A 27,113-nucleotide genomic window follows, 5' to 3' on the forward strand; every position below is an offset into this window, starting at 1 on the left:
TTCACCTGTCTCAGCCTCCTGAGTAGATGGGGTTACAGGCACACACCACCACATCCGGCTAATTTTTGTATTCTTAGTAGAGATGAGGTTTCACCACATTGGACAGGCTGGTCTCGAATTCTTGGCCTCATGATCTGCCTGCCTTGGCCTCCCAAAGTGCTGGGATTACAGGTGTGAGCCATCTGCCCGGCCCTGATTTATTTGTATACTCATACTCTTTGATCTTTTTCTCATGCCTTATTAGATCTCTAAATGTCTCCTGAATACTCATCTTTCCTCTTTCTTTTTTTTTTTTTCAAGACAGAGTCTTGCTCTGTTGCCCAGACTGGAGTGCAGTGGTGTGATCTCAGCTCACCATAACCTCCGCCTCCTGGGTTCAAGAGATTCTACTGCCTCAGCTTCCTGAGTAGCTCGGAATACAGGCACACACTACTGCATCCAGCTATTTTTTTTTTTTTTCCTGAGATGGAGTCTCGCTCTGTCACCCAGGCTGGAGTGCAGTGGTCGGATCTCAGCTCACTGCAAGCTCCGCTTCCCGGGTTTACGCCATTCTCTTGCCTCAGCCTCCCTAGTAGCTGGGATTACAGGCGCCCGGCACCTCGCCTGGCTAGTTTTTTAATATTTTTTAGTAGAGACAGGATTTCACTGTGTTAGCCAGGATGGTCTCAATCTCCTGACTTCGTGATCCGCCTGTCTTAGCCTCCCAAAGTGCTGGGATTACAGGCTTGAGCCACCACGCTTGGCCAATTTTTGTATTTTTAGTAGAGCCAGGGTTTCCCCATGTTGGCCAGGCTAGTCTTGAACTCCTGACCTCAGGTGATCTACCTGCCTAGGCCTCTCAAATTGCTAGGATTATAGCCGTGAGCCACCATGCCTGGCCTTGTCCTTTGTTGTTCTTTGTCCTCACTTCCTCAGCTTCCTCATATATCATGCTTACTCCCACTTGTTTTGGCCACACTAGCCAATTTTTTTTTTTTTTTTTTTGGAGATGGAGTCTTGCTTTTGTCGCCCAGGCTGGTGGGCAGTGGTGCGATCTTGGCTCACTGCAATCTCTGCCTACTGGGTTCAAGTAATTATCCTGCCTCAGCCTGCTTAGTAGCTGGGATTACAGGCGCCCACCAGCGGGCCGGCTAATTTTGTACTTTTAGTAGAGATGGGGTTTTGCCATGTTGGCCAGGCTGGTCTCGAACTCCTGACCTCAGGTGATCCACCCACCTCGGCCTCCCAAAGTGTTGGGATTACAGGCGTGAGCCGCCACACCCGACCCACACTGGCCTTCTTTTAGTTTCCTGAAGGTGCTGTGGCATGTTTTTTTTTCCCCCCCGGTTATCGTTAACTTGCATTTATCTTTATCTTTAAAAATTGAAATATAATTCGCTTACCACACAATTTACCCTTTTAAAGTATGTAATTCTTTAGTATGTGTGCAACTGTTACCACTATCTCATTCCAGAGTATTTTCATTGCCTCAAAAAGAAACTCCATATCCATGAGCAGGCACTCCACTTCCTCTCTGCTCTCCCCACCACCCCCTGGCAATCACTAATCTATTTTCTGTCTCTATGCTGTAGGCTTTGGAACATGCTGTTCCTTCTGCCTAGAACTTTGCCATCTTGTCGCCTAGTCAACTCTTGCTCTTACCTTCAGCTCTCACTGCCAGCTCCCTCGACTGGGTCAGTTCTCTTTACTTTATGCTTCCACACGAATATGTACCACTTTGCAGCATTTATCACAAATTGTAATTTTATATTTATTTATGGAATTATTTGATTCATGTCTGTCACCCCAATAAGTGACATGATGGCAAAAACTATATATATATATATATATAAGTAGGCATTCATAAATGAATAAAATTTGCCATCTCTCTCTGTTACACAGCTTCACTTGAATGTAGTGGTAGGCCACCCGACACAGCTAAGACAACATAAATTGTTTTTCTCTGAAAACCGATTCCTCCTTCAGCCTCCCCGATTTGATGATGCTTCTTCATTCTCTAGGGCACACAGGCTTCATTTCTTGGAGACATTTGACTCTTTTCCTCTCTCCTGTCTCCCACATTCAGTGCTCTTCAAATTCTTCAGTCCTTTGGATGCTTGTACTCCAGCCTTTCGGGTAGTGTCCTTAGTGCTCAGTTAACATGCAGTATAACTTTTGGAAGTATCTGCAGAGAGGGAATTGGCTGCAGCCACGAGGCTAAGTGAGCCTTCAGGGACTGCTAGAGGAGTGAAAGAGAAACAGAAAGAGAAAAGGAAATGTCAGAGGGTGGCAGTGGATGGAGACCTAGGACATAGCCATACAACAGAGGGCTGGAGAATACTTACCAGTAAAGTAACGAGAGAAGCAAAAGGAGACCCTGACAAATGTACTGTAATCCATTCGCCATTTACCAAGTATCTGTTACTTGCTGGGTACTTAGATTATGGTGATACGAAGATGAATCAGAAGTTGTCTCTTTGCTGAAGGAAGTCAGGGTCTAGTGAAAGAGAAAAGCATGTAAACAAATACAATACAATACAATACAATACAATACAATACAATACAATACAATACAATACAATACAATACAATACTTGGTAAGTATTATAATAAAAGTATTCACAAAATATTCTGCAAGCCAGAGGAGGTGGTGGCTAAGACTCTCTCAGGACAGGGGTGGGTAGAGGTGGGTATCACAGGATGCCTGGGACTTTTTAGCAGCCTGAGGTCAGAAGGAGTGACATACTGAGAAGACAGAACAACCTCAAGAAGCCGGGGCCCATATGGAACTTCAAGTCATTTTGTTTAATTTTAATGTAAAGAAGGGAATATTGACCAGGCGTGGTGGATCACTCCTGTAATCCCAGCACTTTGGGAGGCCAAGATGGGTGGATCACGAGGTCAGGAGTTCAAGACCAGCCTGGCCAAGATGGTAAAATCCTGTGTCTACTAAAAATACAAAAATGAACTGTAATCCCAGCCACTCGGGAGGCTGAGGCAGAGAATTGCTTGAACCTGGGAGGCAGAGGTTGCAGTGAGCTGAGATCACGCCACTGTACTCCAACCTGGGTGACAAAAAAAAAAAAGAAAAAAGAAAAAAGAAGGGAATATCTTGGGAATTCAGGCTGGGGTGACTTTGTGTTTGTGAAGAGTCTCCTAAGAAGCTATGGAGGTTACTCTTTATTCTCTAGCTAATGGAGAGCTACCAAATGTTTTTTTTTTTTTGAGACAGAGTCTCGCACTGTCGCCCGGGCTGGAATGCAAAGGCGCGATCTCGGCTCACTGCAACCTCCGCCTCCCCGGTTCACATGATTATCCTGACTCAGGCTCTCGACTAACTGGGATTATAGGCACACACCACCACACCCGGCTAATTTTGTATTCTTAGTAGGGACAGGGTTTCACTATGTTGGCCAGATTGGTCTCTAACTCCTGATCTTGTGATCCGCCCTCTTTGGCCTCCCAAAGTGTTGGGATTATAGGCATGAGCCACCGCGCCTGGTCTTTTTTTTTTTTTTTTAAATCTACTTCATTAAGGCATAATTTACATACAATACAATATATAGATTTTAAGCATACAGTTCAGAGTTTTGAGAAATGCCTACATTTGTATAACCATTACCCTAATCAAGATAGATAATTTTTTTTTTTTTGAGACAGGGTCTAACTGTGTTGCCCAGGCTGGGGTGCAGTGGTGTGATCTCAGCTCACTGTAGCCTCAACCTCCTGGATTCAAGTGATCCTCCCACCTTAGCCTCCCCAGTAGCTGGGACTAGAGGTGTGTGCCACCACCCCGGCTAATTTTATTTTTTGCAGAGATGAGGTCTCACTATGTCACCCAGCCTGGTCTCAGACCCCCGGGCTTATGTGATCCTCCAGCCTCAGCCTCCCAAAATGCTGGGATTATGGGCATGAGCCACTGTGCCTAGTTGATAAGAACATTTCTATCGCCTCTAAGTCCTCTTGTGCCCCTTTGCCATTGATCCTGCCTCTTCCCACAGGTAATACTGATGTGATTTCTATTCCCATATGTTTTGGTTATAGATTGTTATATCTGTAGATTGTTTTGTCACCCCAAAACCCAGTGGCTTAAAATAATAAAAATCATTGACTGGGCGCGATGGCTCACGCCTGTGATCCCAGCACTTTGGGAGGCCGAGGTGGGCAGATCACAAGGTCAGGAGTTCAAGACCAGCCTGGCCAAAATGGTGAAACCCTGTCTCTACTAAAAATACAAAAATTAGCTGGGCATGGTGGCAGATGCCTGTAATCCCAGCTACTCGGAGGCTGAGGGAGGGGCATCGTTTGAACCCAAGAAGTGGAGGTTGCAGTGAGCTGAGATTGTGGCATTGTACTCCAGCCTGGGCGGCGCGAGACTCTGTCAAAAAAATAAAAATAAAAATCATTTATTTGCTCATGATTTTGCAATTTGGTCATGGTTTAGTGGAATCAATTTGTCTGCTTTGTGGGTCAGCTGGGGTAGCTTGACTGGGGCTGGAAAATTCACTTCACTCACATGGCTGGAGAGTTGGGATAGGCTCTTGGCTGGGAGCTCAGCTAGAACTGTCTTCCATGTGGCTGTTTGGGCTTCCTTACAACATGGTGGGTAGGTACCAAGAAGGAGAAAGTTGAAGTTACCAGTGCTTGTAAAGACTAGACCCAAAACTGGTACAGTATCACTTTAGCTGTATTCTACTGACAAAAGCAGGCACGAGCCTAGAAGAAATTCAAGGGGATGGAAAAATAAATTCCACTTTTCAGTGGGGAGAGTGACAAAGATGGGCCATCTTTATTCCACCACATCATAGATTAATTTTGTCTGTTCTAGAATGTCCCACAGAATGGAATCATACTGTGTATTAATACATGTCTGGCTTTTTTTGCTCATTATGTGTTTTGAGATTCATCTATATTGTTTTTTCCTTTTTTTTTTTTAAACTAGAGATGGCTGGGGGGGTCTCACTATGTTGCCCAGGTTGGTCTTGAACTCCTGGGCTCAAGTGATCCTTCTACCTCAGCCTCCCAAAGTGTTGGGATTACAGGCCTGAGCCACTGCACCCAGCCATTCATCTATATTGTTGATATATCAGCAGTTCATTTCTTTTTATTGTTGAACTCCAGAACTCCATTCTTTTTTTATTGCTGAATATAGTCCATTGATAATCAATTTGTTTACTCATTTATCTGTTGATGGACATTTGAGTTGCTTCTAGTTTTTGGTTATTATGAATAAAGCTGTTATAAAATTTTTAATACAATAGTTTTTTTGTGTGTGCTGGGCACAATGGCCCAGGCCTGTAATCCCAGCACTTTGGGAGGCCGAGGTGGGAGTATTGTTTGAGCTCAGGAGTTCCAGACCAGCCTGAGCAACATAGCAATACCTTTTCTCTACTAAAAATAAAAGAAAATTTAGCTGGATGTGGTGGTGCACACCTGTAGTCCCAGCTACTTGGGAGGCTGAGGCTGGAGGAGTGCTTGGTCCTGGAGGTTGAGTGCGCAATGAACTGTGATCACACTACCACATTCCTGCCTGGGCAACACAGCGAGACTCTGTCTCAAAGAAAGACATACAGTTTTTTGTGGATATATGTTTTCATTTCTCTTTAGTAAATACCTAGCAGTTAAATTGCTAGGTGATACATTAAGTATATGTTAAATTTATAAACAATTGTCAAGCTGTTTTCCAAAGGGTTGTACCCTTTTTTTTTTTCTTTTTTTGAGATGGAGTTTTGTTTTTCATTCAGGCTGGAATAAAGTGGTGCGATCTTGGCTCACTGCAACCTCTTTCCTCCAGGTGCAAGTGATTCCCCTGCCTCAGCCTCCCGAGTAGCTAGGATTATAGGCGCCTGCCACCACGCCCGGCTAATGTTTGTACTTTTTAGTAGAGATGGGGTTTCGCCATGTTGGCCAGCCTGGTCTCGAACTCCTGGCCTCAGGTGATCCACCTGCCTTGGGCTCCCAAAGTGCTAGGATTACAGGTGTGAGCCACTGCGCCCGACCGATCATACTATTTTTTAATAGAGATGGGGTTTCACTCTGTTGTCCAGGATGAAGTAAAGCAGTGCAATCCTACCTCACTGCAGCCTGAATCTCCGAGGCTCAGGAGATCCTTCAACTTCAGCCTCCCAAGTAACTGAGACCACAGGTGCACACCACCACTCCTGGCTAATTTTTAAAATTTTTTGTGGAGATGGGGTCTCACAATTGCCTAGGCTGAATTGTAGCAGTTTATACTCCCAGCAGGAATGTGTGAGAGTTTTAGTTGCTACAAATCCTAGCCAACACTTGTTATTGTCAGTCTTTTTATTATTCATTTATTTATTTTTGAGATGGAGTCTTGCTCTTGTTGCCCAGGCTGGAGTGCAACGGCACAGCCTTGGCTCACTGCAACCTCCCCTTCCTGGGTTCAAGTGATTCTCCTGCCTCAACCTCTGTAGCTGGGATTATAGGCGCCCACCACCACAACTGGCTAACTTTTGTATTTTTAGTAGAGACGGGGTTTTACCATGTTGGCCAGGTTGGTCTCGACCTCCTGACCTCAGGTGATTTGTCCACCTTAGCCTCCCAAAGTGCTGGAATTACAGGCATGAGCCACCATGTCCAACCTTGTCAGTCTTTTTAATTTTAGACATTGTAGACGGTGTGAACTGGTATCTCTTTGTGGTTTTAATTTGTATTTCCCTATTAACTGGTAGTGTTAAGCATGTTTCATGTGTTTATTGGCCATTTGTAGATTTTCTTTGGTAAAATGTCAGTTCGTTTACTCATTTAAAAAATATTGGCCATTGAACATTTTCTGTTTTATGGAATGAATTATTACCTGATTTTAAAACTGCAATAAAGTCAATTGAATTCTTTAAAAAAATGTATTGGCCAAGACTATACTTTCAGGAATAATTTTTTTAGTTTGTTACTAGAGAAGTTTCTCTGAATGCATACAGCAAAATATGTAATAAGAAAAAAAGGGGGCCGGGCATGGTGGCTCATGCCTGTAATCCCAGAACTTTGGGAGGCCAAAGCAGGCAGATCATGAGGTCAGGAGATTGAAACCATCCTGGCTAACATGGTGAAACCCCATCTCTACTAAAAATACAAAAAATTAGCTAGGTGTGGTGGCGGGCGCCTGTAGTCCCAGCTACTTGGGAGGCTGAGGTGGAGAATCTCTTGAACACAGGAGGTGGAGGTTGCAGTGAACTGAGATTGCATCACTGCACTCCAGCCTGGGTGACAGAGTGAGACTCCATCTGGAAAAAAAAAAGAAAAAGAGGCCGGGCGCGGTGGCTCAAGCCTGTAATCCCAGCACTTTGGGAGGCCGAGGCGGGCGGATCACGAGGTCAGGAGATCGAGACCATCCTGGCTAACACAGTGAAACCCTGTCTCTACTAAAAAATACAAAAAACTAGCCGGGCGAGGTGGCGGGCCCCTGTAGTCCCAGCTACTCGGGAGGCTGAGGCAGGAGAATGGCGTAAACCCGGGAGGCGGAGCTTGCAGTGAGCTGAGATCCGGCCACTGCACTCCAGCCTGGGCAAGAGAGCCAGACTCCGCCTCACAAAAAAAAAAAAAAAAAAAAAGAAAAAGAAAAAGAAAAAGAAAACAAAGGCCTGTAGGCTGGGTGTGGTGGCTCATGCCTATAATCCCAGAACTTTGGGAGGCTGAGGCAGGTGGACCACCGTGAGTTCAGGAGTTTGAGACCAGCCTGACCAACAAGGTGAAACCTCGTCTCTACTAAAAATACAAAAATTAGCCGGGTGTGGTGGCAGGAACCTGTAATCCCAGCTACTCAGGAGGCTGAGGCAGGAGAATTGCTTGAGCCTGGGAAGCGGAGGCTGCAGTGAGCTGAGATTGTGCCACTGCACTCCAGCCTGGGTGACAGAGCAAGAATCCATCTCAAATAAAGGAAAAAAAAAGAAAAAGAAAAAAAACATATTGGCCAGCCTGGGCAACATGGCCAAAACCCATCTCTGCAAAAAATACAAAAAATTAGCCAGGGGTGGTGCTGCATGCCTGCAGTCTCACTTACTAGGGAGGCTGAGGTGGGAGGATTACTTGATCCCAGGAGGTTGAGGCTGCAGTGAACTAAGGAGCTGTGATCTTGCAACTGCCCTCCAGCCTAGGTGACAGAGTGAGACCCTGTCTCCAAAAAAAATAAAAAATAAAAAAAAAAATTGGATTTCCACTTTATTATTATTATTACAGGGTTCTTTTTTTTTTTTTTTTTTTTGAGACAGAGTCTCATTGTCGCCCAGGCTAGAGTGCAGTGGTAGCACCATCTCAGATCATTGCAACCTCTGCCTCCTGGGTTTGAGTGATTCTCCTGCCTCAACCTCCCTTGTAACTGGGATTACAGGCTCCTGCCACCACACCTGGCTAGTTTTTTCTTTTTTTTTTTTTTTTTTTTGAGAGGAAGTCTCGCTCTTGTCCCCCAGGCTGGAGTGCAATGGCTTGATCTTGGCACACTGCAGTCTCTGCCTCCCAGGTTCAAGTGATTCTCCTGCCTCAGCCTCCAGAGTAGCTGGGATTACAGATGCCTGCCACCATGTCCGGCCAATTTTTGTATTTTTAGTAGAGACAGGGTTTCACCAGTTTGGCCAGACTGGTCTTGAACTCCTGACCTCAAGTGATTCACCTCAGCCTCCCAAAGTGCTGGGATTACAGGCATGAGCCACTGCGCCTGGCCATTTTCCTGTATTTTTAGTAGAGACGTGATTTCACCATGTTGGCCAGGCTGGTCTTGAACTCCTGACCTCAAGCGATCTCCCACCTCAGCCTCCCAAATTGCTGGGATTACAGGCGTGAGCCACCACACCCAACCTATTACAGGGTTCTTAACACATTGTGGATTTTTGTCCTTTGTTAGATATATGCATTGTGACTACATGTTAATGAATCAGAAGTCTCAATATTAAAATATTAATTATTCAAGAATTGATCTGTAGATCCAATGCCATTCCACTAAAAATCCTAGCAGGATTTTCATAGAAGTTGATGAGCCAATTCTAAAATTTATATGAAAATGCAAGGGCCGGCCGGGCGCGGTGGCTCAAGCCTGTAATCCCAGCACTTTGGGAGGCCGAGACGGGCGGATCACGAGGTCAGGAGATCGAGACCATCCTGGCTAATACAGTGAAACCCCGTCTCTACTAAAAAATACAAAAAAAATAGCCGGGTGAGGTGGCGGGCGCCTGTAGTCCCAGCTATAGGGAGGCTGAGGCAGGAGAATGGCACAAACCCAGGAGGCGGAGCTTGCAGTGAGCTGCGATCCGGCCACTGCACTCCAGCCTGGGCGACAGCGCGAGACTCCCTCTCAAAAAAAAAAAAAAAAAAAAAAAGAAAATGCAAGGGCCAGGCACAGTGGCTCACGCCTGTAATCCCAGCAATTTGGAAGGTCAAGGCAGGAGGATTGTTTGAGCCTAGAAGTTTGAGACTAACCTGGGCAACATGGTGAGACTCCTGTCTCTATAAAAAAATTTTAAAAATTAGCCAGGTGTAGTGGTGTATAACCACAGCTACTTGGGAGGCTGAGGTGAAAGGATTGCTTCAGCCTGCAAGGTCCAGGCTGCAGTGAGCTGTGTTCATGCCACTGCACTGCAACCTGGAATAGCCAAAACAGTTTTGAAAAAGATAAGTTGAAGGACCTAACTACTGACCTCAAGACATACTATAGTTACAGAAATCAAGGCAGCATAGCTGTAGTCAATGGACAAATAATTAGATCAGTTGAACAGAATACAACCTAGAAATAGACCCAAATATATACAGACAACTGATTTTTGACAAAGGTGTTATGTTATGATGGACCAGCCTCTAATGATGGACCCTAATCTATCAGGTCACACTTAGTAGAGATTGCATGTCATTGAATATCATGATTCCTACCTCCAGGTGTTCACACCCATATGTAATCTCTTTTGGGTGTGGGCTGATAGGTGTCAGAGGATGTCACTAATAGAGTTAGGTTTTTTTTTTTGAGACGGAGTCTTGCTCTGTCACCTAGGCTGGAGTGCAGTGGCCGTATCTCAGCTCACTGCAAGCTCCTCCTCTCGGGTTCACGCCATTCTCCTGCCTCAGCCCCCTGAGTAGCTGGGACTACAGGCACCCGCCACTTCGCCAGGCTAGTTTTTTGTATTTTTTAGTAGAGACGGGGTTTCACCGTGTTAACCAGGATGGTCTCGATCTCCTGACCTCGTGATCTGCCCGTCTTGGCCTCCCAAAGTGCTGGGATTACAGGCTTGAGCCACCGCGCCCGGCCTAGAGTTAGGTTTAAAAGAGACTATGGCTTACATTTTGGGGTCATTGTTTCTGTCTTGGATTGTTTACTATCAGTAACGCTAACTGCCATGTTGTGAGGTAGGCCTGTGGAGAGGCCTATGGGGCAGGGGACCAAGGCTTGCCAAGAAGCACAAAGGAGCTTGGAAGCAGACTCCCCTCACATTGAGTCAAGTGTTCAGTTGAGACTACAACCCTGGCCAACAGCTTGACTGGACCCTCATGAGACACAGTGAGCCACTGGCACCCAGGTATGCTGTGCCCATATTCCTTAACCACACACACAAAAATGAGGTAAAAAGTATTTGTTATTTTAAACTGCTAAGTTCTAGAGGTAATTTGTTATACAGTAACAGATAACTAATACAGATGTCAAGGTACTTCAAAGAGGGAAAATAATGTTAAACAAATAGTGTTGGATCAACTTGACATCCTTATGAAATAAATGAATCTCAACCCCTACCTCACACCATACACAGATTATTATTATTATTATCATTTTTTTTTGAGACAGAGTCTCACTCTGTTGCCCAGGATGGAGTGCAGTGGTGCCATCTCAGCTCACTGCAATCTCTGCCTCCTGGGTTGACACCATTCTCCTGCCTCAGGCTCCCAAGTATCTGGGAAGCTGGGACTATAGGCATCCACCATCATGCCCGGCTAATTTTTTGTATTTTTAGTAGAGATTTCACCATGTTAGCCAGGATGGTCTCGGTCTCCTGACTTCGTGATCAGCCTGCCTTGGCCTCCCAAAGTGCTAGGATTATAGGCATGAGCCCCCGGGGCCAGCCTTTACGGATATTAATTTGAGGTGGATATTAGACTTAAATGCAAAATGGAAAATAATAAAAATTATGCAAAAAACATAGAAGAAAATGTGTACAACTTTGGGATGAGCAAAGGTTTATTAGGTAAGGCACAATAAGTACTCACCACAAAATAAAAAGTTGATACATTGGAAATTATCAGTGTTTTATAAAGTTTATTTTTATTTTTAAAAGTAACAATTATTTTTATTATTTTTTTGAAACAGGGTCTCACTCTGTCACCCAAGTTGGAGTACAGTGGTGTACTGATGGCCAACTGTAGCTTCAACTTCCTGGGCTCAAGCGATCCTCCCGCCTCAGCATCCCAAGTAGCTGGGACTGCAGGCATGCACCACCACACTTGGCTAATTTTTTTGTTCATTTCTTTTTTCAGAGATGAGGTCTTGAAATTTTGCCCAGGTTGGGCTTGACCTCCTGGCCTCAAACCATCCACCCACCTTGGCCTCCTAAAGTGCTGGGATTACAGGTGTGAGCCACCACACCCAGTTGATTATGAATAAAACTTTTATAAACACTTGTGTGTAGGTTTTTGTGCAGACATATTTTCAGCTCATTTGGGTAAATACCTAGGAATGTTTTTGTTTTTGTGTGTTTTTTCTTTGTTTTTAGATACAGAGTCTCTCTTTGTTGCCTAGGTGGGAGTACAGTGTTGTCATCATAGCTCACTGTTAACTTCCAACATGTGGGCTCCTGTCTTGGCCTTCCAAAGCATTGGGCTTACAGGCATGAGCTACCACATCTGGTCTAATACCTAGGAACGTTATTGCTGGGTAGTATAGTAGGACTATACTTCATTTAGCTGTATAAGAAACTACCAAACTGTCTTCCACAGTGACTGTATGATTGTGTACTAGTAATGACTGAGTGTTCCTGTTCCTCTTCATCCTCATCAGCATTTGGTGTTGGCAGTGTTTTGGATTTTAGTCATTCTAACAGGAGTGCAGTGGTATCTCATTGATTATTTTCTAATTTGAAAGCTGTGGTAAAATATACATACATAAAACTTACGTTTTTTTTTGAGATGGAATTTCACTCTGTTGCCCAGGCTGGAGTGCAATGGCATAATCTTGGCTCACTGTAACCTCTACCTCCTGGGTTCAAGCAATTCTCCTGCCTCAGCCTCCCAAGTAGCTGGGATTGCAGGCATGAACCACCATGTCTGGCTAATTTTGTATTTTGAGCAGAGATGGGGCTTCTCCATGTTGGTCAGGCTGGTCTCCAACTCCTGACCTCAGGTGATCAGCCTGCCTCGGCCTCCCAAAGTGCTGGGATTACAGGCGTGAGCCACCGTGCCTGGCTTTTTTTTTTTTTTTTTTAAGACAGAGTCTCACCCTTACCCAGGTTGCAGTACAGTGGCTTGGTCCTGGCTCACTGCAACCTCCGTCTCTCCCAGGTTCAAGTGATTCTTGTGCCTCAGTCTCGTGAGTAGCTGGGATTACAAGCCACCATGCCTGGCTAATTTTTGTATTTTTAGTAGAGACAGGATTTAGCCACATTGGCCAGGCTGGTCTCGAATTCCTGACTTATGGTGATCCACCTGCCTTGGCCTCCCAAAGTGCTGGGATTACAGGTATGAGCCACCGTGCCCGGCCTAATGGTGTTTGACTTATTTCACATAGCTTAATGTCTCCCAGGTTTATCTATATTGTTGCAAATAGCAGTGGTTTCTTTTTTATGGCTGAATAATATCTCATTGCATATACAATTTGATATTCTCAAATAAACTTTAACATTTTGATTGTCATTATAGTGGAATACTTCTATATTTGTAGGGTCTCACAGAGAAAAATGTTTAACTAGTGTAATGGTGGAGGAAATGGAAAGTAGGTATTAAATTTACAAGACATTTAGACTGCCGGGCGCAGTGGCTCATGCCTGTAATCCCAGCACTTTGGGGGGCCAAGGTGGGTGGATCACGAGGTCAGCAGTTCAATACTAACCTGGCCAGGATGGTGAAACCCCATCTCTACTAAAAATACAAAAAAATTAGCCGGGCATGGTGGTGGGCACCTGCAATCCCAGATATTCAGGAGGCTGAGGCAGAGAATTGCTTGAACCCAAGAGGCAGAGGTTGCAATGAGCTGAGATCGCACCATTGCACTCCAGCCTGGGTGATAGAGTGAGACTCTGTCTTAAAAAGAAAAAGGACATTTTGGCTGAGTGCGGTGGCTCATGCCTGTAATCCCAGCACTTTGGGAGGCTGAGGCGGGTGGATTACTTGAGGTCAGGAGTTTGAGACCAGCCTGGCCAACATGGTGAAACCCCATCTCTACCAAAAATATAAAAATATTAGCCCGGTGTTGTGGGGCATGCCTGTAATCCCAGCTACTTGGGAGGCTAAGGCAGGAGAATTGCTTGAACCTGGGAGGCAGAGATTGCAGTTGCAGTGAGCTGAGACTGTGCTACTGCACTTCAGCCTGGGCAACAGAGTGAGACTCCGTCTCAAAAAAGAAAAAAAAAAAAAAAAGAAAAAAAAAGACATTCAAATGTTGGAAGCAATAGAACTCTGGGATCAAGTGATTGTGGAAAATAGATGAAAAGGGTCAGTTGAGGATAAGATTCGTAGCCTGGCAAACTTACTGGAATGGTGGTGGTATTGCCCATTTAGAGGAATGCTATAGTACTTGTGTGTGGTGGTGAAGGGATGGATAATTAGTTTGGCTTTGGAAATGCTGAGTTTCGGATGTCTATGGGAAGTTCTGCCTAAGCGAATCCCTCCCTTTTTTAAGGGTAAATGATGAAGCTAGTAGAGGTTCTATGGAACCACTGGAAGGAGGCCGGGAAGACAGCATCTGAAATATTGTTATGTAAGTGAAGAGTGAGTTTTGAGGTGTCTTTACTTTGAGATATTTATATAAAAATTTTCAGTCTCCTTGAAGTTCACACACAAGTGCCCTCTCTAATCCTCTATCAGCATTATTTTACTGCAATAATGTCTACAGCTCAGCATTTTAACATGTTAAGAAAAAAAAAAAACTGAAATGAAGGTGGGAGACAATGTAAATATATATACCAACAGATGGGGAGTAGTCACTAAGCAGTCCAAAAAAGATCTGTGGTATATGAATCTGTTAGTGTTCCTCTAGCACTGTCTAGGGGAGAAACAGAATAGCAGAGGAAAAAAGATTCAACAATGTGCTGTATTGCAGAGTACAGGGTGCTAGTTCGAATACAACCTTACCACTAACTAGTACTCACATTCATAGAGTCCATCCTATTTATCAGGGATTATGACAGGTATTCTAAATATTTTGATCTGAGAATCATTATGACAACCCAAATACAATCCAGGCAGGGCATGGTAGCTCATGCCTGTAATCCCAACTACTTGAGAAGCTGACGCAGGAGAATCCCTTGAACCTCGGAGTCGGAGGTTGCAGTGAGCCGAGACTGCGCCACTGCACTCCAGCCTGGGCAACAAGAGCAAAACTCCATCTCAAAACACACACACACACACACACACACGCACACACACAAAGACAAGCTGGGCACAGTGGCTCATGTTTGCAATCCCAGCACTTTGGGAGGCTGAGGTGGGCGGATCACAAGGTCAGGAGTTCGAGACCAGCCTGGCCAACATGGTGAAACTCTGTCTCCACTAAAAATACAACAATTAGCCAGGTGACGTGGCATGCGCCTGTAATCCCAGCTACTCAGGAGGCTGGGGCAGGAGAATTGTTTGAACCCGGGAGGTGGAGGTTGCAATGAGCCAAGATTACACCATTGCACTTTAGTCTGGGCAATAGAGTGAGACTCTGTCTAAAACACAAACAAACAAAAACAAAGACAATCCAAAAGTGGCCTCAATTTGCAGTTAAAGGAACTGAAAATCAAAAAGTTCAAAAATGGGCGGGCATGTGGCTCACGCCAGTAATCCCAGCATTTTGGGAAGCCTAGACAGGCAGATCACCTGAGGTCGGGAGTTTGAGACCATCCTGGCCAACATGGTGAAACTCCATCTCTACTAAAAATACAAAAATTGCCAGGCATGGTAGCAGGCGTCTATAATCCCAGCTACTCAGGAGGCTGAGACACTAGAATTCCTTGAACCTGGGAGGCGGAGGTTGCAGTGAGCTGAGATTATGCCTTTGTATTCTTGCCTGGGCAACAGACTGAGACTCGGTCTCAAAAAAAAAAAAAAAAAGTTTAAAAACCTGTCACCACAATCAGAGTGCAGGAAGTAAAAGAGCTGCAAGTTGACATGGATCTGTCTGATTTCAAACCTTGGGTTCTTTCCACTACAGCCAGTATGTCCCAAACCCACTTGTGCATAACAATTGCCTGGAGAACATGTTAAAATACGTTTTTCCAGATTCCCACTCAAGACTGACTCAGAAAATGGTAATACTAGTATAGCACTTTTCTCTGAGTTGTTATAAGGATTATACATAATGAATATTAGAATGTTTTATAAACTTCAATATAACATCATATGCTTACAATTTAATGCTTTTTATTACACATGATCATCTAATACCCTTTCTTTTGATTTTCTAGTCAGGGAATAATTTTCTGATAGTTAGGCTTATGAAGTACCTTGAAATTAGAAAAGGGTGCCACAAACTATATTTTGGCTTGATAACCACATTATAAATGGATACATTTAATTTTTAATCTATAAATAAGAACTCTTGAGCTTGACCATCGCTAGTCAAATTCTTCAAGCTTAATCATCTCTTTAAGAATTGATGAAATCGTTCTGAAATCGGCAAAGCTGAAGAATGGAGTTCAAAGCAGAAAAGGTGTGAATTGTTTTGAGTGGGGGTTTCATGGGAGTAAAATATTAGGTTTTGGCCTGAAGGGCAGTTTGTGAATACGTTACAAAGTTAATTGGTTCTGATGCATGCATGACCACTTTTTCTGAGTTAGGAGACGGTGTTTTTTTTTTCTCGTTTCCAATATACCGTATCTCGTATGAGGTGGAACCAGTAACTGTGATACAGACATGTCCCTGCCTCCTTTAAAACGCCGCATGCTCTTATCACCCTGCTTTCCCCAACAGTAGCAGTGAGTTTAGCAAGAAAGGGCTCATCTTCTATCCCAAGGGAAATTCCAAGTGCCATTTCCACTCTCACGTGGGGCTCCTGGTAAGTTGCATTTAAATTAGCATTCTTTTTCACTGGCCAGGAAAGGCTGGCAGTTCATTTGTAGGCAAATACTCTTGCTGTTTTTTTTTTTTTTTTTTTTTTTTTTTTGAATCTTTACAAAGTCACTCAGCAGGCACACACTTAACGCTTGCTCCGTGGAGAAAGGTTTAACGGTTTCCCCAAGACCACACAGATCAAACAAGTGGGGGAGGAGGGGCTCAAAGTGCCTGGTATACCTCGCCACACTCCCATAATTACCCAAACCGTCTCATTCCAAGCCCAAGGACCGGGCTTTCAAAGGGGACACGAAAGGAACGCCCGGGAGGTGAGCGCCAGGAGATCGGGAGAGGTGCCTTTCCCGGCATGCTCTGCAGCACACCGAGGGGCGCCAGGCGTATCCCGGCGTGCATCGGGGAGCGCCCAAGGGCGATGGTTCCCGGCTCCTGGAGAGGCGCGCGAAGTTAAGCCGGTAGGTGCGAGCTTCCTTAGCTTTGAACCTCTGGTTTCTCGTTTCCTCTTTATGAGTTTAATTCCATAATGGCAGAAAAGGATGGCCCTATAACTACCCTCCCTCTCCGCGTGCGAACGACTCGGCGCCGCTTCGAGCTCGGTGCCAGGTGATTAGCGGGTAGGGGCGGGCCGGCGACCAGCACGTGACCCGAACTGGCAGCCAATGACTAGCCGGGTGGTCCAGCAGCGCGAGGATTCCGGGACCCGCGAGCGGAGCGGCGCGTGGGTCGGTTGCTGTCGGCCCTGGCAGGTACGCGCAGGCGCTTTGCTTGCCACGCGCTACGCTCGTCCCCACGCGCCTGGTGGCGTGTTCTTGGCGCGAGGTGTTAACAGTCTGGGTGTTTTTGTGAGTTGGGGGGAAGGAGAGGGTGGCAGGGAGGGGGCTGAGGCGTCACGTGGATGCCACAGCCAATCTCAGGCCGAGGCGCACCCACAGCTTTCCCCGGCGCCCCGGGGTGCGACGTGTTCAGTGAGATTCGACCGGGCCCTGACGGCCTGAGCGCTCTTTCGAAGCGCGTGTGCGGCCCGTAAATTCTGGCCGCGGCTTTTCGCGGCGTCCTGCTCCGCGGCGAGCACAGACGACAAGTTCTCAGCAAAATGGCTGCTGGAAAGAGTCGCCAAGCAGGGGGAGCGCTGGGGCCGCGTGAAGGTCACATGACGAGGTTGGCAGCGCGTGCTGCTGGCGCGGGGCAGGGGGAGGGTGGGGGGCGTGGCGGGTCACGTGCCTTCGACTGCGCCGGCCTGTGGTTTTCCAGCGTCTTTGCTGCGGTCGGATTGCCTGCCTTTACTCCTCCCACCTCGAAGCGTGGCAAGCGTCGGTGAGAAGCTGTGTGGTGTACTGGGATGAGCCGAAATCTGGGAATTCGGAGGCCTGGGGTCCAGGCCTTTGGCTGGTTTCATCTTGCCACTCTCGGCTTCCATTTCTCGTTCAGCTCAGTAGAGGAGATCACCTCTTAAGGTCCCTCATACGGCCTCTGACTTCCTCACCTCAATTTCAATGCAGAAAAAAAAAAATTTAACAAATTCTTAACAATTAAATGAGACAACCCCCCCCCCCAAAAAAAACCCACAGCCTCTCCCCTCTCAGTCTTTACAGTGATGTGGGAAACCTGGTAGAGGTAATTTGTTATAATATTCTGGGCATGTCTCTCCATCTTTATCATTCCCATTTATACTTTATAGGGGCCCACGACCTCATTTGAAAAATACTGTCTTTTAGACATTTAATCTCTATGTATTTTCTGGGAGGAAATCAAAAGGTAACTACTATTGTCATAACTGTGGAGATGGGGAAATAGTAATATTTAAAAGGGAAATGCTGATCACCCATAACGCTGACTAGAAGGGCCTAGAAGTCTTCGTTTCCACTTGATGGGCTCTCTTTGTAAAATTTTAGAGACCTGGTAGCCTGTGGCATTTTTCTTGGTCTCTGTTCCCAGTTCCAGCTCTTTATTTCACCAAAGAAGGGTCAAGGCGTTGGTGAAGAAAAGTATACATTGTATGTTTTCCACACCACTGCTTATGTTTTATGATACCTTTTGATTTATCTTAAAAAGAGCCTTTGAAGATTGTGCGAACACATCTGGAAAACATTTATTGAGCAATCATAATAGCTGTCACTTTTGAGTAATTATAATAGTTAACATCTTTCTGGCTTGGTGTTTTAAATACTTTGTACTGTATTTAATTTATTTAGTTCTCATAACAAACCTACGAGGTAAGTACTGTTATTTCCATTTTACCACTGAGGAAAATAGCAGCAGAGAGATATGGCTGGCAGTTTTACATGATTTCAACCAGATTTCCTTTTGAAAACTTGACAAAATGGTTTTAAAATTCATTTGAAAAAGTAAACCTAGAAAGTAAGAAACTTTTTGGAAGAGAAGAATGGGAAAAGGACTTGTACTAGAGAATATACAAATAAAGCTATGATAATCAAAATATAAGTAGCAACCCTGGAACACAAGAGTGGTGAAACAGAATAATCTAGAAATATATAAGGTTATTTAGTGTTACAAAGGTGGTATTTCGTATCAGTAGGGAAGGGGTTCCAAAATTTATGTTGGAACAATCAACTGTTTGGAGAAAGAATGGGATTTTTACCTTAAAATTTAAATAAAATTGCCGGGTGTGGTGGTTCACGCTTGTAATCCCAGCACTTTGGGAGGCTGAGGCGGGCGGATCACCTGAGGTCGGGAGTTCCAGACCAGCCTGACCAACATGGAGAAACCCTGTCTCGACTAAAAATACAAAATTAGCCAGGCATGGTGGCGCATGCCTGTAATCATAGCTACTTGGGATGCTTGAACCCGGGAGGTGGAGGTTGCAGTGACCAGAGATTGCGCCATTGCACTCCAGCCTGGGCAACAAGAGTGAAACTCTGTCTCCAAAAAAAAAAAAAAAAAAAAAAAATCTAGGTGATTTATATGTATGTGTGTGTGTGTGTGTGTGTGTGTGTGTGTGTGTGTGTGTATATATTTTTTTTTTTTTTTTTTTTTTTTGAGAGGTAGTTTTGGGCTTGTCCCCAGGCTGGAGTGCAGTGATGCTCACTGCAACCTCTGCCTCCTGGGTTCAAGCAATTCTGCCTCAGACTTCCGAGTAGCTGGGATTACAGGTGTCCACTGCTACACCTGGCTAATTTTTGTAATTTTAGTTGAGATGGGGTTTCACCATGTTGGCCATGCTGGTCTGGAATTCCTGACCTCAAGTGATCCTCCAGCCCCATAGAGATGGGGTCTCACTATGTTACCCAGGCTGGTCTTGAATTCCTGGGTTTGAGCAATCCTCCCACCTGGGCCTCCCAAAGTGCTGGGATTATAGACATGAGCCACCGAGCCTAGCCAAATTAAAATTTTTTTTTTTTTTTTGAGAGTCTCACTCTGTGGGCCCAGGCTGGAGTGCAATGGCATGGTCTCGGCTCACTGCAACCTCCGCTTCCTGGGTTCAAGCAGTTCTCCTGCCTCAACCTCCCGAGTAGCTGGGATTATAGGTGTAGGCCACGACACCCAGCTAATTTTTGTATTTTTAAAAAAATTTTATTTTTTGAGACGGAGTCTCGCTCTGTTGCTCAGGCTGGAGTACGGTGGCGCGATCTCGGCTCACTGCAACCTACGCCTCCCAGGTTCAAGTGATTCTTCTGCCTCAGCCTCCCAAGTAGCTGGGACTACAGGCAGACTATGCCTGCCACCCCACCTAGTTAATTTTTGTATTTTTAGTAGAGATGGGGTTTCACTATATTGGCCAGGCTGGTCTCAAACACCTGACCTCATGATCCGCCTGCCTCGGCCTCCCAAAGTGCTGGGATTACAGGCGTGAGCCACCACACCCGCCCAATAATTTTTGTATTTTTAGTAGAGACGGGGTTTCACCATGTTGGCCCGGCTGGTCTCGAACTCCTCACCTCAGGTTTTCCTCCCATCTCGGCCTCCTAAAGTGCTGGGATTACAGAAGTGAGCCACTGCTCCTGGCCCAAATTAAATATTAAAATGTAAAATGTAAAATCAGAAAATTACTGCTTTAAAAAACTGGGAAAACAGTTTTCCAATCTTGAAATAGGATGAGGCCAGGCACGTGGCTCATGTCTATAATCCCAGCACTATGGGAGGCCCAGGTGAGAGGATTGCTCAAACCCAGGAATTCAAGACCAGCCTGGGTAACATAGTGAGACCCCATCTCTACAAAAAAATTGCAAAATTAGCTTGGTGTGGTGGCACGTCCCTGTTGTCACAGCTACTCAGGAGGCTGAATTGGGAGGATCACTTGACCTCAGGAGGTCGAGGCTGCAGTGAGATGTGACGTGTCACTGCACTCCACACTGGGCAACAGAGTGAGACCCAGGCTCAACAAAAGAGAAAAGAGCTGTTCTACTAAGCATGACTGCCAAGGCGAATCCATAAAAACAAAGATTGATGCAGTTATTACAAAAAACATCTGTCTAGTTGGCAGAAACACGGTAAAGTTAAAAGACAAATTTATTTATTTAGTATTCATTTATATTTACTGAGTGTTTACTATGTGCCAGCCAATGTTTTTAGGTTTAGGAGATCCAGTAATCAGCAAAGCCTGGCAAATTGTGGGGGAAAAAAAAAAAAATTGAACAAGGCTAATGCAGGAGGATTCCTTGCGGCCAAGAGTTTGAGAACAGCCCAGGCAACATAGTGAGGCTCCATCTCTAAGAAGAATAAAAAATAAGTTAGCAGGGAGTGGTGGTGCTATCTATGCTTTCAGTCCCAGCTATTCAGGAGGCTGAGGAGGGAAGATTCCATGAGCCCAGGAATTTGAGGCTGTGGTGAGATATAGTGCCACTGTACTCCAGCTTAGGTGACCCTGTTTCTAAAATTTTTAAAAAAACATAATAATATGGGATTGGTTAAATAAATATGGTGCCTTTAGGCCTGATGCAGTGGCATGCACCTGTAATCCCAGCACTTTGGGAGGCCAAGGTGGGCAGATCACTTGAGACTGGAGTTTGAGACCATCCTGGCCAACACGGCAGAACCCCTACCAAAAATACAAAAATTAGCTTGGTGTGGTGGCACATGCTGTAGTCCTAGCTACTCAGGAGGCTGAGGCAGGAGAATCACTTGAACCCAGAAGGTCAGCGCTACAGTGAGCCATGATTGTGCCACTACACTCCAGCCTGGGCAACATAGTGTCTGTCCCAAAAAATAAATAAATAAAAATAAAAATAAATAAATATGGTACCTTTATAGAGGGGAGTACTTTGTACCTGGTAAACATGATATAGATCTCTATTAATGACTTGGAAAGCCTGTAATAAGTGAACAAAGCAGGTTACAAAATTATGTGATCACATTTTTGTAGAAATATACCTGTATATATCCCTTTATAGTACTTCTTCCTTATCCATGGTTTCAGTTTCAGTTATCTGCTGTCAACCGTGGTCTGAAAATGTTTTGAGAGACCACATTTATATAACTTTTATTACAGTATATTGTTATATTTTATTAGTTATTAATCTCTCACTGTACCTAATTTATAAATTAAACTCTATTATAGGTAAGTATGTTAGTATAGGGAAAAATACTGTATAGGGTTCAATACTTTCCTAGGTTTTAGACATACAGTGGGGGGTCTTGGAATGTATCCTGTGGGGATAAGAGGAGAATTAACTATACCTGGAAGTCTAAAAAGATGAATATCAAGCGTAAGCTAATGGTGACTTTTTTTGAGCAGTAGGATTTTGGATGAATTAGATTAGAAAAAACTATTTTCCTCTTTTTTTTTTTTTTTTTTTTTTTGACAAGTGGTCTTTCCACGTTGCACAGGCTGGTCTCAGACTACTGGGCACAAGGGATCTTCTTGCCTTAGCCTCCCAAGTAGCTGCGACTGCACCTGCACACTTGACTCTAAAAAAACTTTTTTTTTGAGACCGAGTTTCACTCTTGTTGCCCAGGCTGGAGTGCAATGGCGCTCTCTCAGCTCACTGCAACCTCCACCTCCCAGGTTCAAGTGATTCTCCTGCCTCAGCCTCCCGAGTAGCTAGAATTACAGGCATGCGCCACCACGCCCGGCTAATTTTTGTATTTTTAGTAGAGACAGGGTTTCTCCATGTTGGTCAGGCTTGTCTTGAACTCCCGACCTCAGGTGATCCACCTGCCTCGGCTTCCTAAAGTGCTGGGATTACAGGCGTGAGCCACTGTGCCCAGCCTAAAAAAAACTATTTTTTAAAAGTTTTAGATTTATAGAAAAATTACAGACTACAGAGAGAATTTTCATACACCTAGCTTCCCTTCCAGCTTTTCCCATTATTAAAATCTTATGTTAGTATGGTATATTTACTATAATTAAAATAAATTATTTTATTTTAGTTTTTGAGATGGAGTCTCTGTCACCCAGGCTGGAGTGCAGTGGCACTGTCTCTGCTTTCCGCAGCCTCTGCCTCCTGGGTTCAAGTGATCCTCCCACTTCAGCCTCCCCAGTAGCTGGAATTACAGGTGATACTCATGTCCCAGTCACCCAAGTAGCTGGGATTACAGGCATGCGCCACCACGCCCAGCTAATTTTTTTGTATTTTTGGTAGAGATGGAGTTTCATCATGTTTCCCAGGTTGGTCTCCTGAGCTCAAGCAATCCACTCTCCTTGGCCTCCCAAATTGCTGGGATTATAGGTGTGAACCACCACACCCAGCCTTTTATAATTAAGGCACCAATAATGATACGTTATTATTAACGAAAGTCCATAGTTTGTTCAGATTCCCTTTTTATCTAATGTCCCTTTTCTGTTCCAGTATTCCATCCAAGATAACACAGTACTTTTTGTAGTCATATCTCCTTAGGATCCTCTTGGTTATGATAGTTTCTCATGCTTTCCTTGTTTTTGATGACCTTGACACTTGTGAAGAATACCAGTTAGGTTTTTTGTAGCATGTTACTCAATTGGGATTTGATACTTTTTTCGTCATTAGACTGGGATTAGAGTACTTAGTATCAACATGATTGTCACTATTGATGTGACCTTGATCACTTGGCTGTCAGTTTGGTTGTTAAATGTTTGCTTTTCTATACCTAATATTAAAAAAATTTGTTACTTGCAATATAAAAGTAAATATTTGTTGTTATTCTGCACATGTCTACCAGTAGCATTTATAATAAGTAATACATTGACAAGCCTAATAATACAGAAAAATGATAATGAATGTTATAATCAAGGAAAAATAATGACGAAGTTGCCTGAAGGGCTAATTGTAGAAAGGAATTAAGGGCATTAGTACCATATAGCTTATTTTAACAGTCTTTAAGCTGTTTTAGGACTCTGTTCTAAGAAGAACATTCTGGTAGTCAAGAATTGGATCTAAATTCAAAGGTAGGAAAGGAATTATTCAATTATTCATAATAGGATGAAAATACAAATAGGATAGTTTAGATCAATTAGGTAAAATCTTACAATTCAACAACAAATAATTAATGAGCCCTACTGTGTGCCAGGTGCTAAGGATTGAGCAGTGAACAGGACAAAGTTCATACCCTCATGGAAGTTATATTTTGGTAGACTATGAGCTAATAAAGAAAGATTATTTCAGGGCCAGGCATGGTGGCTCATGCTTGTAATCCCAGCACTTTGGGAGACCGAGGCAGTTGGATCACCTGAGGTCAGGAGTTTGAGATCAGCTTGGCCAACATAGTGAAACCCCGTCTCTACTAAAAATGCAAAAAATTAGCTGGGCGTGGTGGTGTGCGCCTGTAGTCCTAGCTATTTGGGAGGCTGAGGCACAAGAATCACTTGAACCCAGGAGGCGGAAGTTGCAGTGAGCTGAGATCATGCCACTGCACTCCAGCCTGGGTGACAGAGCAAGACTCTGTATCCAAGAAAAAAAAAAAAGTGCTATGAAGAAAACAGAGAGTGGTGGTGGTGGGTTTGGTGGTTCTTTTAGATGGGTTGCCAGGCAAGGCTTCTCTGAAGTAACATTTGAAAATAACACAACCTGAATGATAAAGAGTAAGACACACCAAAACGTGGAGAATTGGAAGTAGTGCAAAGACTTTGTGTCAAAAATCAGTTTGGGAATTTTCAAGGAATTGCAAGAAGGCTAGTGTGCCAGAGTTGGGAGAGTGCTGGGGTATGAAGTGGTGGTGGTGGTGGTGCATGGTGGTAGGAAACGAGATTGAGAATTGGCGGGGCTCAGAACGTGTGGAGCCTTGTAGACCATAAGGTTTTTGGATTTTATTCTAACTGATGGTATTCATTGGACAGTTTTGTGCAGAAAAATGATACCTAATTTATGTTTTGAAAACATTGCTTTGCTGCAGAGGCAATTAAGAAGCCGTTGGAGGCCAGGTGTGGTGGCTCACACCTGTAATCCCAGCACTTTGGGAGGCCAAGGCAGGTGGATCACGAGGTCAGGAGATTGAGACCATCCTGGCTAACATGGTGAAACCCTGTCTCTACTAAAAATACAAAAAAAAAAAAAAAAAAAAAATTAGCCGGGCGTGGTGGTGGGCACCTGTAGTCCCAGCTACTTGGGAGGCTGAGGCAGGAGAGTGACGTGAGCCTGGGAGGCTGAGCTTACAGGGAGCTGAGATTGTGCCTCTGTACTCCAGCCTGGGTGACTGAGCAAGACTCTATCTCAAAAAAAAAAAAAAAAAAAAAAGAAGCCGTTGGAGTGGTGTGAGGTACAGTAGCTTGGACTAGTGAGGTAGATAGAGATAGAGGCAGTGAGAAGTGATTGAATTCAGGGCCTGTTTTCAAGGTAGAACCAACAGGATTTGCTGATAGATTAGCTGTGGGAGGTGAGTGAAAGAGAGTAATCAAAGATGATTACAAGGCTTTTAGCTAGAGCGACTGGTGCCATTTACAGAGATGGGAAACAGGAAGGAGCTAGTTTGAATGAAGTGTTAAGATGTTTGGAGCTTGAGATGCCTGCTAGATATCCAGGAATAGCCATTGAGTAGGCAGTTGACTATTAAATTCTAGAGCCTAGGGTCAAGATCAGGGTTGTGAATATACCTTTGGGATGTCATCGATATGTTGATGGTGTTTAAACACATAGAACTGCCAACCTCGGCAACATAGTGAGACCTTGTCTCTAGAAAGAAAAACAAAAAATTAGCTGGGTGTGGTGTGATGTGCCTGTGGCCCCAGCTACTTGGGAAGCTGATGTGGGAGGATTACTTCGGCCTGGGTGGTTGAGGCTACAGTGAGCCATGATCATGCCACTGCACTCTAGCCTGGGTGACAGATGGAGATCCTGTCTCAAAAACAAAAACAAAAACAAAAACAAACTGAAAACAAAAACATGTAACTGGTTAGGACAGCTAGGGAGTAAAGAAGAGGGCCAATGCCTGAGCCCTGAGACTACTGACGTCATGGAGGGGAATAGATTGTAATATATACTTAAATTTCTTTTGTGTTGGTATTGGGACCAAATTGAGCAGCACGTAAATAGTATAACACTGAATAATGTCTTTGAGGTGATTATAATGTTACTAGGCTCTTCCTGTTACTTGAATCCTCATGTTTTTGTCACTTTCCTGCCCGAAGATTTCTACTTTCTCTCCATTGTTTGAGGACATAACCCCCCAGACTTCTTAGCTTAGCAGAGCCTTCATTGTCTGACTACTCTATATCATCTCGCTCCTTTTTATCTTTTCTCTTTATCACACCTACCGTGCCCCATGTGCTTGGCTCCTCTATAACCCCTTGTTTGCCTGGAATACTCTTTCTCCTCCTACTGCTCTGCCTCAAACTCAGTCTTCAATGTCCATCTTAAATTTGCTATGTAATTTTCCCCAATTTCAATGGATAAAATTGACCCCTTCACTGAATGGTACATTCTCAGTGCTGTTGCTTATACTTCAATTTATAGCAAAATACAAAATCAGTTGGTATTTTGGGTTTTAAAAAAATTCTTTTGTTTCCCCAGTGCTTGGCATGTGGTAGATACTTAATCATAATGCATCGAAAAAGTTTAAAAGTTTTACTTTGGCCAAAGAGTAAGTAATTAAAAACTAGATCTTATAATACATGATCATATGGATCATTAGCTGAGATTTTTAGGATCTTTTTATTATGTCAAGTTGTTGGTTTTAATGATATTCATTGTGGCATAATTTAGCCAGTACAAAGTTTAGTGAAATGTCAGTTAGGAATCTTAGTTCAGAGACATATTAGGAATGTTTTATTCTCTAGGGCTGAATAATGCTTATTCTTTGGAGGCAGGCTATTATAATAGATTTTTCCTTCACTTGCCCACTTTTCCACCCACCTTCTCAGTAGTTGGGAATTCTATTTTAACAGTACACGTGTACTTTGAGCTCTTTGCTGGAGACGGAACCTAATGTTGTAAATCCAGTAGAATTAGCAGTACTCACCCCAGGAATGTCCTTTAAATTGTTGGACAGAAGGAGGCTTACTGGTGTGAATTGTAGGTGTGAAGATTTTTCAGCCTGTGAGTCCAAAGTAGGGTTGATTATTTTGTCATTCGATCATAAGCATGTATTGAGTACCTGCCATATCTGGATATTGTATGAGGTGCAGTGTGGGGGACACACAAAAGAAATAAAATAAAAGGCATGGTTCTCTGCACATGAGGCCCTGACAATTTAGTTGAGGAACTGAAACATAGGAAGGAATTTAATCTTAACAAGCAATATATCAATAATTGCAAAGTACTGTAGTATAAATCAGGGACTGCATTTCTTAAGCCCATAATTATATTCTCAGGGTTATATACAGTCTTATATCAATTTTTAACATTTTAATTTGACTTGAAGTTCTGCATTTTCTCTTATCCTTTAACATTTCTGGTTTCAATAAGATATTGATTTAGCTCTTTGTTTGATACGATAAAAGCCATATATAAGAAGACTTCTCTGCCACAATGTTGCATCCAAGCATTTTATTCTTTCATGTCTGTAAAGAAAGTACATAGGCCCACACCTGTAATCCCAGCACTTTGGGAGGCCGAGGAAGGAGGATTGCTTGA

The 27,113-nt window shown here is 44.0% G+C and overlaps 1 protein-coding gene across 3 annotated transcripts in view; it reads left to right on the forward strand.

Annotated features, from left to right (window-relative positions):
- The first annotated feature begins 16,542 nt into the window (after positions 1-16,542).
- MGA (MAX dimerization protein MGA) overlaps positions 16,543-27,113 on the forward strand; it is a 166,841-nt gene continuing 156,270 nt past the window's right edge. Inside the window, exon 1 of one of the 3 annotated variants that reach the window (XM_008016971.3) lies at positions 16,543-16,628. The gene's annotated coding sequence lies outside the window, so the exon portion shown is untranslated. Of the gene's footprint in view, positions 16,629-16,736; positions 16,920-27,113 lie in introns of those variants that run through there. The other 2 variants (XM_038009855.2, XM_008016969.3) reach the window with 2 other exon arrangements.

The sequence above is a fragment of the Chlorocebus sabaeus genome, chromosome 26 (genome assembly GCF_047675955.1).
Source record: "Chlorocebus sabaeus isolate Y175 chromosome 26, mChlSab1.0.hap1, whole genome shotgun sequence".
Classification (NCBI taxonomy): domain Eukaryota; kingdom Metazoa; phylum Chordata; class Mammalia; order Primates; family Cercopithecidae; genus Chlorocebus; species Chlorocebus sabaeus.